Raw genomic sequence first — 18170 nt, 5'->3', positions numbered from 1 at the left:
TAGTGCATGCATTTAGGATGGAACATATCTTGAAAAACACTCTAAACAGCAGTGCATGAGGGAAACTCTATAACTAATTATAAGAGGGCATATAGCTAATATTGATTTGAGGAAAGTGGGTTCATACTTTGCAATAGCATTATAATGTGTATTTGGCTCATATGTGATATGTATAATGCAGCTACATGGTATTTAAGTTCATGTGTATGGTTTGTCTTTCTCTGATATATGCTTATCATACGGATATACAGTGTAGCCAACTAAATGTAAGTACAAACACATTAACAAGACATTAGAATCAGTGACCAACTCGTTGATATTAATTGCTGTTATTAACATTGGCTACTAAATGACTGGACACATACACAGTTCTTGAGGCCTGGACATTCCAATACACACCTTTCAGTCTTCCATTCAATATGAATGACATTATTTTCAAGAAATAGAATGTCCAATTTAAAAAGACATCAATACCAAGCTGAATAGTATGATATCTATTAAAGGTTTGTACTCCTCAGAAGCAATGTGAATAACAATTGCACTGACATAAATTTCACACTGTATATAACAAATGGTATTATAATGTTTGTTGGGGAATACTGAATTGCTGTTGTGAAGCTCACTGAAGCACACGCTTCAGAACGACACTGCAGCTGCCTAGCCTCTCTCACACACCTCTATGTAAAGACACATTGGAATTATTTGCCTAGCCTCTCTTACACACCTCTATGTAAAGACACATTGGAATTATTTGCCTAGCCTCTCTCACACACCTCTATGTAAAGACACATTGGAATTATTTGCCTAGCCTCTCTCACACACCTCTATATAAAGACACATTGGAATTATTTGCCTACACACCTCTATATAAAGACACATTGGAATTATTTGCCTAGCCTCTCTCACACACCTCTATGTAAAGACACATTGGAATTATTTGCCTAGCCTCTCTCACACACCTCTATGTAAAGACACATTGGAATTATTTGCCTAGCCTCTCTCACACAACTCTATATAAAGACACATTGGAATTATTTGCCTAGCCTCTCTCACACACCTCTATGTAAAGACACATTGGAATTATTTGCCTAGCCTCTCTCACACACCTCTATGTAAAGACACATTGGAATTATTTGCCTAGCCTCTCTCACACAACTCTATATAAAGACACATTGGAATTATTTGCCTAGCCTCTCTCACACACCTCTATGTAAAGACACATTGGAATTATTTGCCTAGCCTCTCTCACACACCTCTATGTAAAGACACATTGGAATTATTTGCCTAGCCTCTCTCACACAACTCTATATAAAGACACATTGGAATTATTTTTATTGTTGTCATTATAGGTCTGTGCCATTTTAAAAAAAACTGGTCTTAATGAGTTGTTAAGGGTAGGATACGGTACACTGTCATACCAATGCCTTTAATAATGTATTGAACACTACCTACCTCACTCCTATTTACCACTATGCAGCTGCATTGTTCATAAGGAGTCCACTAGTTATATTTCTGTATACAAGTGGTAACATATATCCCTTATAGGTAACACAACTAAAGCATGATTTAATTGCATGTGTGTACGTATATGTTGATATAAATATAAACGCTAAAGGAGTTTCCAGTAGCACACAGTATAATAGGATACAGCACAAATGTAGGGGTTGAGTATTATTGTGGCGTCTAGGATTTAACAGTAAACCCCTACAATAACAGTCATTGCCCATTGCCTGCAGGGATATACTGATATCTCAAATGTAAAAGGACTACCATTCACATTAAATCCCAGCATTTGGGTTTTCCATTGTAAATGCCAATTGCAGGTGGTTAGTGTTGTTGACTGTGCTTGATTTTGTGGCCTTATCAAATGTAATACAACCTATGCCACACGTGTATGGATCATTATGGGCAAACCAGCTGTCCAGGTAGGAGACATTAGCTACATGGATTAGAGACTTCATCACTGTAGGAATCACATGAGCCAAACATGAACTGGTCAACAAGAGTTGAATTAATGAGCTTGTTTGTTTCATGCCTATTAGTAAGTAATATTCTGGGACCATTTCAGGGATCTAAATGTAGCTAGTTGTGCATGTATTGTAATACAAATGAGACTATAGGCAAACGTACTGATTATCTAATCATCCATTTCAGGGAATCTTCTATGAGGAGTTCCACAATAGCATATTGTTCATACTATACATACATGCTATTTATACACAGTAAAAACAAACTACTGTGAAGGTCACTACTATAAATGTAGTGAAGGTCACTACTATAAATGTAGTGAAGGTCACTACTATAAATGTAGTGAAGGTCACTACTATAAATGTAGTGAAGGTCACTACTATAAATGTAGTGAAGGTCACTACTATAAATGTAGTGAAGGTCACTACTATAAATGTAGTGAAGGTCACTACTATAAATGTAGTGAAGGTCACTACTATAAATGTAGTGAAGGTCACTACTATAAATGTAGTGAAGGTCACTATACTAATGTCTGCTGCCAAACTACTTCACTACTATAATGTTGTAGCAGTGAACAGTCACTGCTATGTAAAGTGTAGGTCAAAAGAGTAGCGTATATAGGTCACTACAAAAGTAGTGAATGTCACTACACCAAAATAGCAAGTATTGTGGCAGATATCAAATTCACTATGATTTTTTTTACAGTGTAGGAACTGTCCTGCTTCTAGATTATGGTGACGCAGATAACCTTAGATGACCTGAGTCTGAGAATTACATGATACTTTAATCAATCAACATTTTATTTAGCTACTTATAATTAGGCACTTTGTAACATCAATTAGCCTAAAATTATATTGCATATTGCACAATACTATACAAGCTTATTATATCATAGATATTATCAACCAACTAGCTAGCTAGTTAGATGCTAGTAGAATTGACAGTTTTAAATTTTCATTTTTTCCAACAATTAAACTGTACAGCAAGAATTCAAAACAGCTGAACTAAGTTTGATTTAGCTGGTCACTCTTAAAATGTGACCAGGCCTGTGAAAATAGGACATATGGGCACAAACTTCACCCTGCCACGTAACATCTCATACCTCCATACTGGGATAGAATATCTGTAAAAGCCAACTAAATGTTTAATAAGTGCTGAAAATTTCATGGCTAAGCAATTATGAAATACAAAGTTATGACGCATCAAAGTTTGAAAAAGCAGGCAATTTTTATGTGTCCACATGCCCTATTTCCGTAGACCTGTCACAAATAATTATGTCCTATCACACATCAGTGGCAGCTTAAAATTTGCTGCATTATCTTAATGTCAGTTTTATAATTATTATTTTTACATGACAGATCACAAATCATGTGATAACTTGGCATTAATGGCTACAAATTAATTTTCTGCTAATCACGAGTAGACACTACCTTCTCACTGCCATCATAGCATTCTGGAACTGCATTAAATGGTCAACTTAATTCTTCTTGATTGCAATTAACTCCAGATTCATACATTAAACCAGGTGAAGCACTGCTTACACTAATGCGCTATGGAAATATAGCAGTCAGGTTTGGTCTCGAGCCAAATATAGCACTCAGCTTTGCTGTCTCTCAACATACTTTTCCATATTGCACTCACAGTATACACATAGTACTTTGTATCTTGTACTATGTACAATGGACCGGGTACAATATGGAGGTATTTATGGAATAGTCTATATATGGACATGGGGTTTTAGTTTGCAACACAATGTACATAGCTACTGATGTACATACTAATGTACAATGTTGAACAAGTATAATGTAACACTTTCACACCTCAGATCAAAGGAGCTGCCTGGGCTACATTTCATATGTAGCCCCTAAATACGAAATGTAGACTGGGCTACAACTTGGCAGTGATTATATAGACGTTGATGCCGAAATCGCACAGCATTTAGGTGCCTTGAGACTAAATAGACGAGGCGCATCTCTAATGGCTATAGACGGCTTGAAGACAAGCTTTAAAGATACAACATGTTTTGAAACCACTCAGTCTATCATTCTGACTAGTAGTGAAGTCTTAACAAGAATGTTTTCAGTGAGTTTTATCACTTTCCCAACCCAAGATTGAGAGGAAATCACCTTCTCTGTCATCCTTAACCTTATGCGCTGGATATGTTTTGACTTGAACCTAATACTATTACATACTTTCAGTTCTAAAAGCTGGCTATATAGTACTAACATGCTAACATTAACCGAAATGTTTGTTTCCCCCATTGGCTGTAATACATTTTTGACTTAGCAAACTCGGAAAGTATGCGGTAAGGTTACGGTAAAACAACCACAACTTTAAAAGGCAACCAGTCTATAGATACCTGTACAAACTGTCCATTACTCTAGTACACCTCCTCACTATCCTCAGTTGTTCTCCTCATCCTCCCATCCCACTATTAAGTGAATTCTGAATCTTAAATTCTGGAAGTGAATTCTGAATTCTGGATCCTACTTGTGATTAATTTTGTAGCCATTAATGCTGAGTTATCACATGATTTGTGAATACCAAATCCAATATCACAAATTATGTGATAACTCAGCACTGATGGCTACAAATTAATCACTAGTAGGCACTGGTTTTCTCACTGCCATCGCAGCATTCTGGGTCATTTTAAATGGTTAACTTCTTCTTGATGGCAACTCTGGCCAGATTCATACATTAAACCAGTTTAAACACTGCTTACACTCATGCACTTCAAATAAGTTACCACATAAAGACAGCTAATGTGCACATCATGTTGCTGCAGCATACAGCTTATGTTACCATATTAATTATATGTTACCATATTAATTAAGTACATAAAAGTCATTGTTGTAGATGGTTTCATGGCATATACATGCAGGTCTGCTGATAAGACCACTTCCCAAAAATGTCTTTACATTTTATGGCAAATTTGTGCGCTGTCAAAGTAACCCTTGCCTAAAACCCCGGTGCACATTTGGACACAGTAATCTTGAGGTTGAAGTATGGAACAGTGAAAAGCAAACATTGAGAATTAGTAAATTACAATTGCTCTTCAATACTATCAAAAGTACATAATATTTATATGTACTCTTGATACTATGGTTCATATATTTTATTTTGTAGACAGGAGACAACCTCCGTCACCACAAGTACCCATACTCCAATCCTCCAGGCCTGTAAAGAACCTTTCCAAGTCTAAAGTTAGCGAATTTACCCAATTCTCCTAGAAAAGATATACTTTGCTATACAGGAGGTATGCCTGACTAAACTCAAACACAAACGTGACTATGTACCACCTGAAAGTGAACTGGATGAAGACTTTTTGACCCAGCCACTTACTAGGGAGAACTATGTAGACAAGTTCCACACCTTGTCGTATTATGAGTAGCATGAACACAAAAGAGCACTGGAGGAAAGGTATAAATAGAATTGAAAAGATGCTTGGTAATGCCCTAAAAACTGTTTTCATTTACTTCAAACCACTTATGTTTGTTCCTTTTAACATTACGTTTATGCTATTGTTTGTTTGGAGTTAATTTTAAAGGAAGCAGCAGGATGATAGGCTAAGAGACACAGCCATGACATTCTTTCATGGATCATCGTTCTGCCTAATGTTACTTTGCTTCTGGCTTTATTTTAGCACATCAAATTGCATTGTTTGTTGTAAACATGGGTTTAAATAAGAACAAGTACATGAAAAAATGGAATTTTCAACTAGAGTAGGGACCATAGCACACCGATAAAAGTACTGAAACAAGTTGGAGTAGTCCATGATATTAAATCACAGTAAAACAATAAAAAGTGCTATATCCCTACTGTGTTCAAGATACCAGAATGGAAATGCACAGTAGAGATATAACACTTCTTATTGTTTTACTGTGATTTTTTATCATGGGTTACTCCAACTTGTTTCAGTACTTTTATCAATGTGCTATGATTCCTACTTTAGATAAAAATTCCAATATTTTACATGTACTTGTTTGTTAACTTTTTTTTTGTAAACAATCATTTTCTGGTAAACCCATGCATACCGCATCTGAAATGGCACCGTGCACCCCAGCTATATCAATTACCACTGAAAAGTGAACTATCCATTACGCTTCGTTGTCAGCTATGTTCAACCTGTTATGCAGCATTTTGAATCAAGAATCGTTTGAAAAGTACCTCTGCAATCCATGTATACCAAAAGAAAGAAATGGTGCCATGCACCCCAATTATATTAATTATCGTCTGAAAAGTGAAGTATCTATTACATTTCGCTGTCAGCTATGTTCAACCCGTTACACAGCAGTATAACTTGATAACTGTTTGAAAAGCACCTCTGCAATCAAAATAGCCACTATGACATTTCGAAGGGAAGCCATCATGTGCTACCACCAAACCGACACCTTTCACTGTCAGCAAAGATGAAAGGGACACAAAGGAGGACACTGGTAAGTCCATGAAGAATGCATTGTATGTATTGCGGTATGCCAAAAGGCACCTCTCAGGCCAAAGTGATGCTGAACAGTGAAAAAATCAAGCCCAAAGCCTTAGCCGTTATTGAGTTATGTTTGTCTGAAGGCATCAGTCAGTCAGGCAGGAAGTAGAAAATTCCGTTGAATAAAAATTATTTTTTTCAAAATTCTGTAGCAATTTGTTGAAAGCATTTCAGGTTGATCTGAAAGCTTTTTCGGGCTTAGTTTTATAAAAGCTACTGCCTCATTGTCATCTGGGAAAATTGAGGCTGGTTTTTGCATGGGTAATGTTATTTCATGGGCCATGCCTACTCCTTTGTGGTCCCTACTATACAATACTATCATACTGTATGATACTTGGATGTTATTGTAAGATTTAGTGTTACTTTTATACATACTTGTATATACATTTCAGTATGTGTATTATAACTTGCATTTACATAGGTATGACAGTAAGTCACTTAGGTTAACATTTGATAGAGATGGTAGTCCATTTGGAAGTTTAGCTGGCCTACTCAGCAGTGACATTGTATATATCCAACAAACTTCCACTCATGTTGAGATCAAAATAGATCAAATCATGGTTTCTGCAGAAATTGTCAATGACAGTGTCAACAATAAAGGATCTGATGTAATACATATCCAGTTTGTTAATGATGTGGCATTTAATCTTCTGAAGCCAAAACTCAGAGAGGAATATAAATGTGACTTTGTCCATTTCATTTTGAAGCATTTGTACTTTCGGAATCTTCACAGACATTTGGATAGGATATCTTCAAGGATGATTGAATGTATTATTCCAGAAATCCATGACCTTAATGCTCTTCCAAGAGAGCTTCAAAGAACCCCCATGCCTGTGTCAGACTGCTTGCTACTAGACAATTGCACGGAATATCAACTGTTGGCACTGAAGAAGTTGATGGCTTGTGATCCCAGTGTTCCATTTCTAGTCACTGGCCCATTTGGCACTGGGAAGACAAGACTCCTGACTGCAGTAGCGGTCAAATTTCTTGATGATCTCCATAACCATGTGCTAATTTGCACTAGTCATTTACAGTCAGCAGATGCTTATATTGATAACCACTTTGGACCAATGTTAGCCAAATGCTCTATAGCATACTCTGTTAAGAGATTCACTACCAAGGGTTACACAAATTATCGTGGTTATTATCATAATCTCTTTACAGATGGTACCGGTTATGATGAATTTAGAAATTGTCGTTTGATTATTACTACATTCCTAACAGCCCCTCATCTAAGCTTTTACAATGTTAAACCATTCACTCACATCTTGATTGATGAAGGAGCTCAAACACATGAACCAGAAGCCATAGCGCCACTTGGTTTAGCTAATGATAATGCTAAGATTGTTATTGCTGGAGATCACTTACAAGTACAATATTGTCAGTAGCAATTACTGTGTGTTAGTGTTTTTCTTGTTATATAGATTGGGCCTCAGATGCTAGTTTTGGGGGACAAAGCACATACTAATGGATTGGGCATATCATTACTCAAACGCCTACACTGTCTTTACAATGGTATTCTGGATGTCTTAGAAGATAACCCTTACACAGGTTAATAAGTATTGCAGTAAACTTTTGGACCACCTTGTAGTGTCCTATATTTAGGCACCATTATATTGCTGTTTTTGTCAAGGATAGCATTGTTAAGCTATTTCAATATTTCATTGTCACCAAAAGTTTTTTCAATGTTGATTCTTCAGATATCACTTATAAATACAAGTGCATGAATGAACAATAAATAATTGTAGTAAAGCATATGGTCTATTCATGATATTGTTGATTTAATAATAATGATAATAATAACTATGAAAGCAGCTAGTCTAGCAATTGGTTATTTTATTTTAATATCACCTAACAACCCCCTCTGATTTGCCCACACATTGGGACTGAAGGTATACACAAGCGGTTCATGTAATAAAGCTTATATTTTATCTGTACCAAGTTACAGCCCTCAATTTATTTTCGCTTTCTCTAAACAGGTTTAGCTTTTATGTAAACCCTCAACTAGAAAAATTATAGCTCTGTCAAAATTGTCATGAACTATACATAGCTACACCTACATTTAATTTTTTGAAAAATACAATACAAAACTACAATTCATGTACTGTACATGTTTTGTATTTGTTTAGTTTTACTGCTCACCAACTATTGTTGTCATGACAGTATCTTGCGGCTCCCATCAAATTTGATTTTTGATTCCACACTACATGTCAGAACAAACAGCAAACTCCATCCTAAGTCTTCCTCAGCTCATTTGTCTGCGCATCTATGAACAGCGAAATTACTAAATTAAATCCAGTACAAGATTGCAGTGAAGAGGAGGCTAGAGCCACATTGGAACAAGTTAGTTTAGCTGCATCAACTATAGCATACAATAATTACATATAACCCAGGTAAAATGCTATGTTGACTCTTGTCAGTGGGATAACAAGGATCTTTCAACCATATGTGTGATAACAAGGATCTTTCAACCATATGTGTGATGACATCTAGCAGACGTCAGGTACAGAATTTTATATCATTTCATAATATTACAGTTATATGTGGATTTACATAGGAGAAATTGATGAGAAGACTTCTTAGCTATGATTACTTTAAAACTATGGAGGATATTAAAACTTTAGTTACTTTTGAATTACAAGGTATGTGGTCTCTATTTCTATGTACAAAATCTGAGATAATTACTTTACTTATGCAACAGGACAAGAATTTAGAGCTATTTTTATCAGTACAGTGGAGGTAACTAAATCAGATGGATGTACAATTGATTCAACAAAGTCAATCTGTGATCAGTACGTATTCAATACTGTCATAACAAGAGCAAAATCACTTGTAGTTTGTGTTGGTAACCTCTTCTTACTTTTCTCCATTTAAAAGTCCACTCCAGGTTATAGTATTCATTGTTGGAGGGAGTACATCAAAAGATGATTGGAGACTTCCTCTGTGCAGCTAACATCACAATGCTATGAGGCTGGTGAGTCAGTTGTACAAGCACAAATTGGTCAACTTTACAATGAAGTGTTTGGTGATCTCCGGGATTCACTTGCTTCTCCTTGTAGCAAAGTTCATGATGCAAGTGATAGCATTTTAGAAGCTTACAGGAGTGCATTCCAGTCTAGTAGAGCTTGTCAGCATGCAAGGGTGATCTTAGGAAGCATTGAGAATGATGATTGTGGTTATAGAGTGCTAAAAGATGATGAGATATATGAATCTTCTGATAAGGCTCCTAAAGATGCTCCCATGGACAACACTCCAATAGAGTGTTACTTGGAAAGCATGACCTTTAGGAAGTCCATAGCAACTCCATTAGATCCGAGAAAGCAACCTATTACAGTGCAGGGAATTAATAATCGACATTGTGCTCTAGAAAGAGCACGGGTTAAAGTACAAGTGTACAAGGATAGTGATCGATGTGGTCGTGTGTGCGAAGTAGTAGAGCAAGGACCACAACGACAATTTGTGTGTCATGTGGACAATTACAATGCTATATTTCTCAGCCCCGTTGATCGTAAGAGTCCCAGATTAGTCAATCTACCTGGCTTATGTCGTGCAATACTTAAACGTGCATCTGAAGAGTACATCATTCAAGAGGAGTTGAGGTACAAACAATGTGCTGTGACAGTAATTGATCCAAAATCTTTACACATTTCTAGTAAAGGTGATAAGAAGATAGACATACCTCAAATAAAAGATGTTATTCCTCTTAGTATTGCACAAAAGTTGTTGTTTGTGGTGTGGTACTTGAGGTGGACACCAAAATATCATTATCCACTTGGTGTAGTGGTTGCTGCTATACCAAAAGGATTAACACTGTATCATGGATAACGACTGCTGTTAGCTCACCATCACATCACCACTGATCCTGTTGATAATCTAGATTATGGTGTAATTTTGTCAATATCCACCACCAAATCTTCCCTACCTCACTACGATCATGCCTTTACCATTGATCCTACTGGAGCACAAGCATTTGATGATGCACTTTCACTGGAACCTGTTGCCAGTACTGATGGTAAGTGTTGCCAGTAATGATGGTAAGTGTTGCCAGTTGGGAGTACACATTACCAATGTTGGAGGAGCTGTGATGAAGGGGAGTGAAGTAGATGTTGGTGCTCAAGAGAGGGGTACAGCAGTGTATGACTCTAAGCTTAGCCAGATATGTTATCCTCTACTTCCAAATAAGGTAAGGGATAGTCTAAGTCTTTGTTGCAGTAAAGAAATATCCACAATATCATACATCTGTCAAGTGTGCATTGACGATAAGAATGTTAGTATAGTACCTAACACAATAAGAATCCATGAGAGTCAAGTGCAATCTAGAGCTTGTTTAACTTATGATGAAGCACAGCATTTGTTAAATGAAGCAAAAGATGAATCAATGGACAAAAAAACAGCAGATTACAACAATCTCTTGTCCAGAAATTCAACATTTGGATTAAAGAAAAGACTTACTCTGTTGCTACAAATCAGTGAGTCATTCTTCAGGAAGAGGATGCAATCTGACAATATGGATTACCCCATTGAAGATGTTGATGAACTGATGAGCCCACAAGCTTACTTCTTAGTCAGGGAACTGATGATGTGGGCTAACAGAATTGCAGCAGAACATTTACTAACTGCTTTCCCTCACTTAGCATTGTTACGTAGACAGAAGCCACCAAACCAAGACCAATTGGAAAAGGCTCTTGAGAAATGTAAAGATATCGTAGCACATTCTCCAGTTCACAAGACGCTTGTTAATATCATGAAGATCACCACTGAACAACCTGGGCCTGTTTATCATGGAAAGTATGAGGAGGAAGCTATGCAATGCTTTGCAACATGGTGATATTATGCAAGCAAAAAATTTACTGAGGATTGCCAATTATCATCCTCAGTTTGCAGTTCTCTGTAAGGAAGTGAACAGCATTAAACGCCGAACTGAATATGTCTGCTCTTCCATGCTGCAGCAACAGAAGTCACTCTCACTAAACAATGGTAGTTATTTGGTATCACTACCACAGGATGGAAATGAAGTGTATGGTCACGACGACTTGTGTTGTTTGTAAACTCATTCCACCTCTCTACTAAGAAGGTACATTGATATTGTAGTACAACGGTTGCTATTGAAAAGCTTGCCTTCATCAACAACAGCTGAGCATTCATCTGAAGAGTTAAATTAAATTTGCAGGAATTGTAACACAAAAATGTCAAATGCCAGTAAGTTTGAGAGAGATTACAGCCGTGTGAGTATTGCGTTGTCACTAGCAAAGTGTTCTCAAGCATGCACAGTGTACATTTCTAGTGTGGAGAAGACCTTAAACCTTGTCATTCAGGAACTGGATTATCAATACCTGTCAATGGACCAATGCAACTTTCATCTAAGTAGCATAATGGGTAATGCTAAACCTTGGACAGCTAGCCCACAAGAGGATGGCAAGCCAGAAGACTGTAAGACATATGTATGGAAGGCAATGGTTACATCATTTAATGAAAAGTGGTTGTAGATAAATCTTTGGTGAACAGCATTAAATGCAAACCTACTACAGAGTTGGTTCAAGATGCAATGCTAACATTTTATGTTGATAATACAAAACGCAATAGTGCAACTGCAGGTGAAAGTTTAGTTACCAAAGAAGAAAAGGGTTTGATACAACATTGTTACATGGCTATGTTTGCCTGCAAAGCTGTCTCTCTTGATGTGGATGATTGGAAGAAGGTAACTGATTTCATGAAGCTTCTTTCAACAGTTACTGCAGCTCAACTTAAAAACTTGTTGGACACTCACAAACCCACTGATCAAAATGATGATATATTTTTTATTTGTATGAAGCAAAATGATCGTTTAAGGTTTATGAAAGTTTCAAGGTCTATTTTACAGCAAGATATAGTGACCACATTTTGTCACCTTGTATCCAGCTATTGGAGGTAGCACCAATGTTGAATATGTGTGTACAACACAGTACTAAACCTGCTGATTGCTTTTCTAGTCCAATTTTATCCCATGCCTCCTAAGAGAAGTACAATAACATTCACGAGCAGTCAATGACTCTATTAAAGCAGTCACACTCGCGACTTTTTTTAAATGTTGAATATGTGTGTACAACACAGTACTAAACCTGCTGATTGCTTTTCTAGTCCAATTTTATCCCATGCCTCCAATGAGAAGTACAATAACATTCACGAGTACATTGAACTGTGGGAGAGTGTGTTACTAGCTGAGGCTGCAGTACAAAGTGTTGGTGAGGCTGAGATACAACTATTTCAAAATGTGCCACTAAAATGGCCTAAACTGCAACAACCAGAATCTTCCCTTGATGATATTCATTATTCCCCATTTGAGGAGGTAGAAACAGCTAAAGAAGAACTTACTGACATTACACTACCCATACCTACCAAGTTTGAAGAGCGTTGTGGAGAATACTTTGATCTTCAAGTTGGTAACTTAGTGTGTTCTCGCTACAACATACCACTGGGTGAAGAAAAGGAAGTTGATGGAAGGAAGGTAACCACTGCAAGTGCAGTCTACCATTTTGTAATTCACCAGATTAAAGATCCAGATGGTACTGAAACAATGGAAACTATAAAGAAAAGATCTAAAAAGCAAAATTCCAAGAAGTTACAATCACACAATAAAGAAAGCAGTAAAGTAATTCATTTGAAATTTGCCGGTAAAAATACTGCACAAGTGTCAGCATTTATGAAACCGTAATTGAAGCATAGTGCTTGTGAGATTCAGGTAATACCATTAGATCTCCCATACAGGTAAAGATAATCTGTGTTGGCATGTTACACTTGAGACATGATGTAATGTGATGTCACTACAGGAGGATGTACCGGTCCTTACTTGCTCTTCGTTACACTGAAAACATCCTTTGTAAGGAGATTGCTGTGGAAGATGCAATTAGTAAAGGATAAATCTGTAAGTTATTAATTGCTGTGTCAGAACATTACACAATGCACTGCCTTTACATGTAGTGACAAGAAACACTCTGAGTAATAGTGACCCACTAGTGGTAAAGCTATGGACAGGTGGTCAACAGCAATCAATCAATAGGGAGCAGTATAGATCTGTAGAAACTGCAATGGGGAAAGAGTTCCAACTAATACAGGGTCCACCTGGTAATATATGACATTAATATTGTGTGTGTGTGTGTGTGTGTGTGTGTGTGTGTGTGTGTGTGTGTGTGTGTGTGTGTGTGTGTGTGTGTGTGTGTGTGTGTGTGTGTGTGTGTGTGTGTGTGTGTGTGTGTGTGTGTGTGTGTGTGTGTGTGTGTGTGTGTGTGAGTGTGTGACCAGATTTGTGAAAAGGGGTCTTCCACACACATCCAATTTACCAACTTCAATGACTCATAACTTCAGATTGGAGTAGGCTATTGACTTCCAAGTTGGTACCAACATAGCTTTTATAGTTGATGGAGAAAAGTTCAGCCCCATGTGGTACCTTTAGGGACCCGCCGATTATGCTGGCATAATTTTGAGCATAATAGGTACCTAAAAGCATTGAGCATAATGCCAGCATAATAGGTTAAATATTTGTACGATAGTGTAAATTCTTGCTGGAAAAATGACAATTGCAAAATAAGATCGATATACTCTAATAGAGCAGTCAGTAACTCTAATAGAACAATCATCAAACTGACTGCTCTATTAGAGTATATCGATCATGTCTCTTACATGCAGCAAGGATTTATTATTTGTGTTCCAGCCACTCATTTTTTCTTTCTATATAGTGTTAAACTAGTAGCAAAGCATATGAACTAAGGCATGAACATTGAGCATAATCGAGCATAATAGGTAAATATTGAGCATTAATTTAAGCATAATAGGTGAATTTTTGAGCAGTGCAGCATAGCATAATAGGTAAAATTATGAGCATAATCGGCGGGTCCCTAGGTACCTTGCACTGCAAAAAAACTTGGATTTACACACTAAATGGCATGTTAAGCACATGTGAAAAATAGGTCAAATTTGCAACATATGTGTTTGCGGAAATGTGTAGAATAGGTCAAATTTGTGACTATGCAAATCATGACCACATACTTATGATGGAAATGATGTTTCAACACATTTCCTCCAGTAGCACATACATGTTTGCAACTTCACTACATATGTGAACAGTGCACAAATGTATAGAAAAAAAGGTGACTATATGTGCTTCACCTGTGATAGGGTAGCTACCACATAAAAGGAAAATATATATTTTTTTGCTGTGCTGAACACTAAGTTATCATCTTTGAAGTGGATGTGTATGGAAGACTCCTTTTTGCATATCTAGTTACACATATCTGTGAAGCTGTTACACAATTTTATAATTTTATACATAAATTCTCTTGCTATATTGTTCAGAAAATGTGCCTGGCTTAATTAATGCACTGTATCTATAAGCACCTTTTTATTTTTTTATTTTTTTTGCAGGAACTGGGAAATCTGTAACTGGAGCTCACCTTGCTTATGCATTTATTATCTCCAATCCTGATAATCGTCTGTCTCCTCCAGATGAGAAGATAAGGTGTGTGATGTACTGTGGACCATCAAACACATCAGTAGATGTTGTACTGGGTAAGCATGTTGCATATAGTAGGCAGTGTATACAATGCAGGGGTGTAGGAAGCATGGATGCCATGGGTGCTTGGGCACCCATAAATATTTCCAGTTGCATAACTAATGGGTGTCAGCACACTGTACTGTATATTACTGAAAAGATCGATATACTTTAATAGAGCAGTCAATGACTCTATTAAAGCAGTCACACTCGCGACTTTTTTTAAATTCTATTTTTGTGTTCAGCTTTATCACTGGGCACCCATAAGTCAAACATCTTCCTATGCCCCTGCAAAGATGTATTTACAGGCACATCATATGAGTGCATGCAACATGCATATGTGTAAAATGATAGCTGTTTTACAATACCATGTAAAATAGTCAAACAGCGACCAACTGCAACACCATGATACCGTGATACTTAGTGCAGCCTAAGCCATTTATTATCAGAATTCAAACATTAGAACTTCTGTGTTAAACTCAGGACTGGTGCCCAGAGACTTTGGGTGGTCAGGCCATTTATGAGCTGCAATGAAGGTCATACTCATGCACACTACTTTCATTGATTTGACATGATATTTAATTAAACAGAGATTATCTGCTTTCATGAGATGTTCAACTGAATGTGATGTGTTAAGTAAATGCAACATGCATCAGCATTCCAAGCTAGGGTGGTCCGGGGTCATGCTCCCCCCATGGAATTAGATGCTCTGAAATGGCATCTGGAGGCTATTTTACTAACAAAATCTCTCCATTTTTTAACACCAATGAATTATATCCTGATAATTTTATGCTACATCACCAATTAATTCAATTTCATATTTAGTATTTAATTTTACTTGCATGATACAAAATTCTAAAAGTGAAAGTTTAGTTCTTTGAGATACAGAACCAATTTAGATTCTAATTGCTAATGGATGATCAATTTGCCCAATACAATGCCATACAGATGACTCACTGGAACTTTTTGAAAAGTAATTTGAAGACAATTAATGTAGATGTAATGACTTAGACCAAGTAGTGTATTTAGAACAGTGGCTATATTCTATACTGAGTGTTCTATTGGAGTATAGCGATGACTGCTTTATTAGAGTATCTCAATCTTAAATTCAAGTAGCTGAAAGGTGATGCCAGTGATCCAGACTGGCAAGACCATGAGCTCTGGCCTTGAAGTTAGACTCTCCAATCAAAAGGACTATCCACTTAGCTGCTTACCTTTTTATCAAGTGACAAGCCAACAATAATAATAATAATAATAATAATACAAATAAAAAAGGGCATTGCAATCCTTAATACAGAAAGCTACAAAGTATCCATTAGAGTTTGTTCATTCTTCACTCTTGTTTAACCACAGAATGGTTTAGATACTTTTTTGTCTGTACATAGGTATCAACTTAGACCAGGGGTGGTGGAGCAGGCCAAAGAGAGGGGGGGGGGGGGGGGGGGGTGTGCGGATGTGCAGGCCAGCTATAAGTTGAAGACAAAAGCTAGGTCATCACCTGCTGGTAATAACTGCTCTCCACCAACTATATCTCCTTATTACACATACATACCTAAGTAGCTTGCTACACTGCTTCTCTGAATACCATGACTGCTGTATTAGAGTATCTAGATCTTGACTGTTCTATTAGAGTGTCTCGATCTTTTCAGTCTTGCAAAGATTGTCTCATAAAAGTAGGGGGAGCATCCCCCCCCCCCACCCCCCCCCCCCCCCCCCCCCCCCGCCCCATCTTTACCACCTATGACCTAGACATCAGTCACTATGTACCTCACTGCCATGTGTACCTTGATGGTTATGTGATCAATTATTAACAGCCAAGTTATGGTGAAGTGGTTGACTGTGATACAGTACATTGTCACTAATCTAATAATAATGTATTTTTCTAGACATGTTTCTGAAGCATCCCATTGTTAAAGATCTTCGTATATTGAGAATATACAGTAAAAGTATTGAGACCAAATCCTATTATTGGACCACACAGCAGCAAGGTAGTGTGATAGTAACTGTTACAACAGTATGTATGTATCTATATTAACACACATATACAGGTGCTTAAGAAGCCCAACTCTGAACAGAATGTAGTAAAGCTCATGAACCATATGCCTTGCATAAGCCTTGCATAAGAAGATCCGCAGCAAAGAGTGTCCACTCTCTGAAAAAATATTGAAAATGGAGGAAAAATTTGAAAGGTAGTTAATTTGAAAGGTAGTTGCTAAAACCTCACTTGCAGATTTACTTCACCACCATTTCACAGGTATGCAAATGAAAATAAGCTTCCTTCTCCTTATGAAAGGATCAGGTTCAACACAACTATAAAAGATGCTGAAGAAATGGCCATACGTGAAGGCAAATTCCAGATTGGTAAATGGACCATCACAATCTACTGACATTACTATTCTCTTACACACAGTCTTTTGTACTTGTAATGAGGCCAGTAGTGTTCATGTGTTAATAATATTACACCTACCCAGTTGATTATTGATGAGGCTGCCATGGCAACAGAGCCTGAAGCCATGATCCCCCCATAAAACTAGCAAATCATGTGATCCTCATTGGAGATCATTTGCAACTACAAGCAATTGTGAAAAACATGTTATTCTGTTGCAAACACTTTTACTGCAGCCAGTGATTAACTACACTCCTGCTAAAGAGAAAGAATTAGGGCACTCCTTGTTCCAGCATTACACTGAAGCTCTAGAGAAAGAAAAAATTCCTGTTGGGTCAAATAAAGAAGATTCCTTGATAATGTTAAAAACCCAATACAGAATGGTATAGTTGGTTAATTTTACTGCAGTTCATTGTAACTTATTTCAACAATAGCATAAAACAATTTGTGAGTTTCCTTCAGAGAAATTCTATAATGAAAAGCTCAATACAGACCCCTCTGTGTCAAAACGGTTTTGTTCATTAGAAGGATGTTGGCCCAACAGACCAAATTGTCCTATTGCATTTTGCAATGTAGAAGGGAAGGAGGAAGATGGTAGTAGCCATGACAAAGTCCATCAGGATTCAAAGAGCAACAGACCTGAAGCAGAGAAGATTGTCAGTTGGACTGCAGCCCATGCTTTGTAAAATTTTACAATTATTCATATAAATTATATACGCAGATTCAAATCATTATAGCTTTGAGTAAACCAAGTGTGGTATCAAACAAGAACCAGGCATTGCTGTCCTGACTCCTTACAAAACTTAAAA

At 37.1% G+C, this 18170-nt stretch overlaps 1 pseudogene; it reads left to right on the top strand.

The window, feature by feature from the left end:
• Nucleotides 1-3647: 3647 nt before the first annotated feature.
• On the top strand, nt 3648-18047 carry LOC136267631 (3'-5' exoribonuclease HELZ2-like; annotated as a pseudogene).
• Nucleotides 18048-18170: the final 123 nt, after the last annotated feature.

The sequence above is a fragment of the Dysidea avara genome, chromosome 9 (genome assembly GCF_963678975.1).
Source record: "Dysidea avara chromosome 9, odDysAvar1.4, whole genome shotgun sequence".
Classification (NCBI taxonomy): domain Eukaryota; kingdom Metazoa; phylum Porifera; class Demospongiae; order Dictyoceratida; family Dysideidae; genus Dysidea; species Dysidea avara.
Note: the sequence above shows the minus strand (reverse complement) of the source record. Positions and strands in the feature narration are given on the sequence as shown.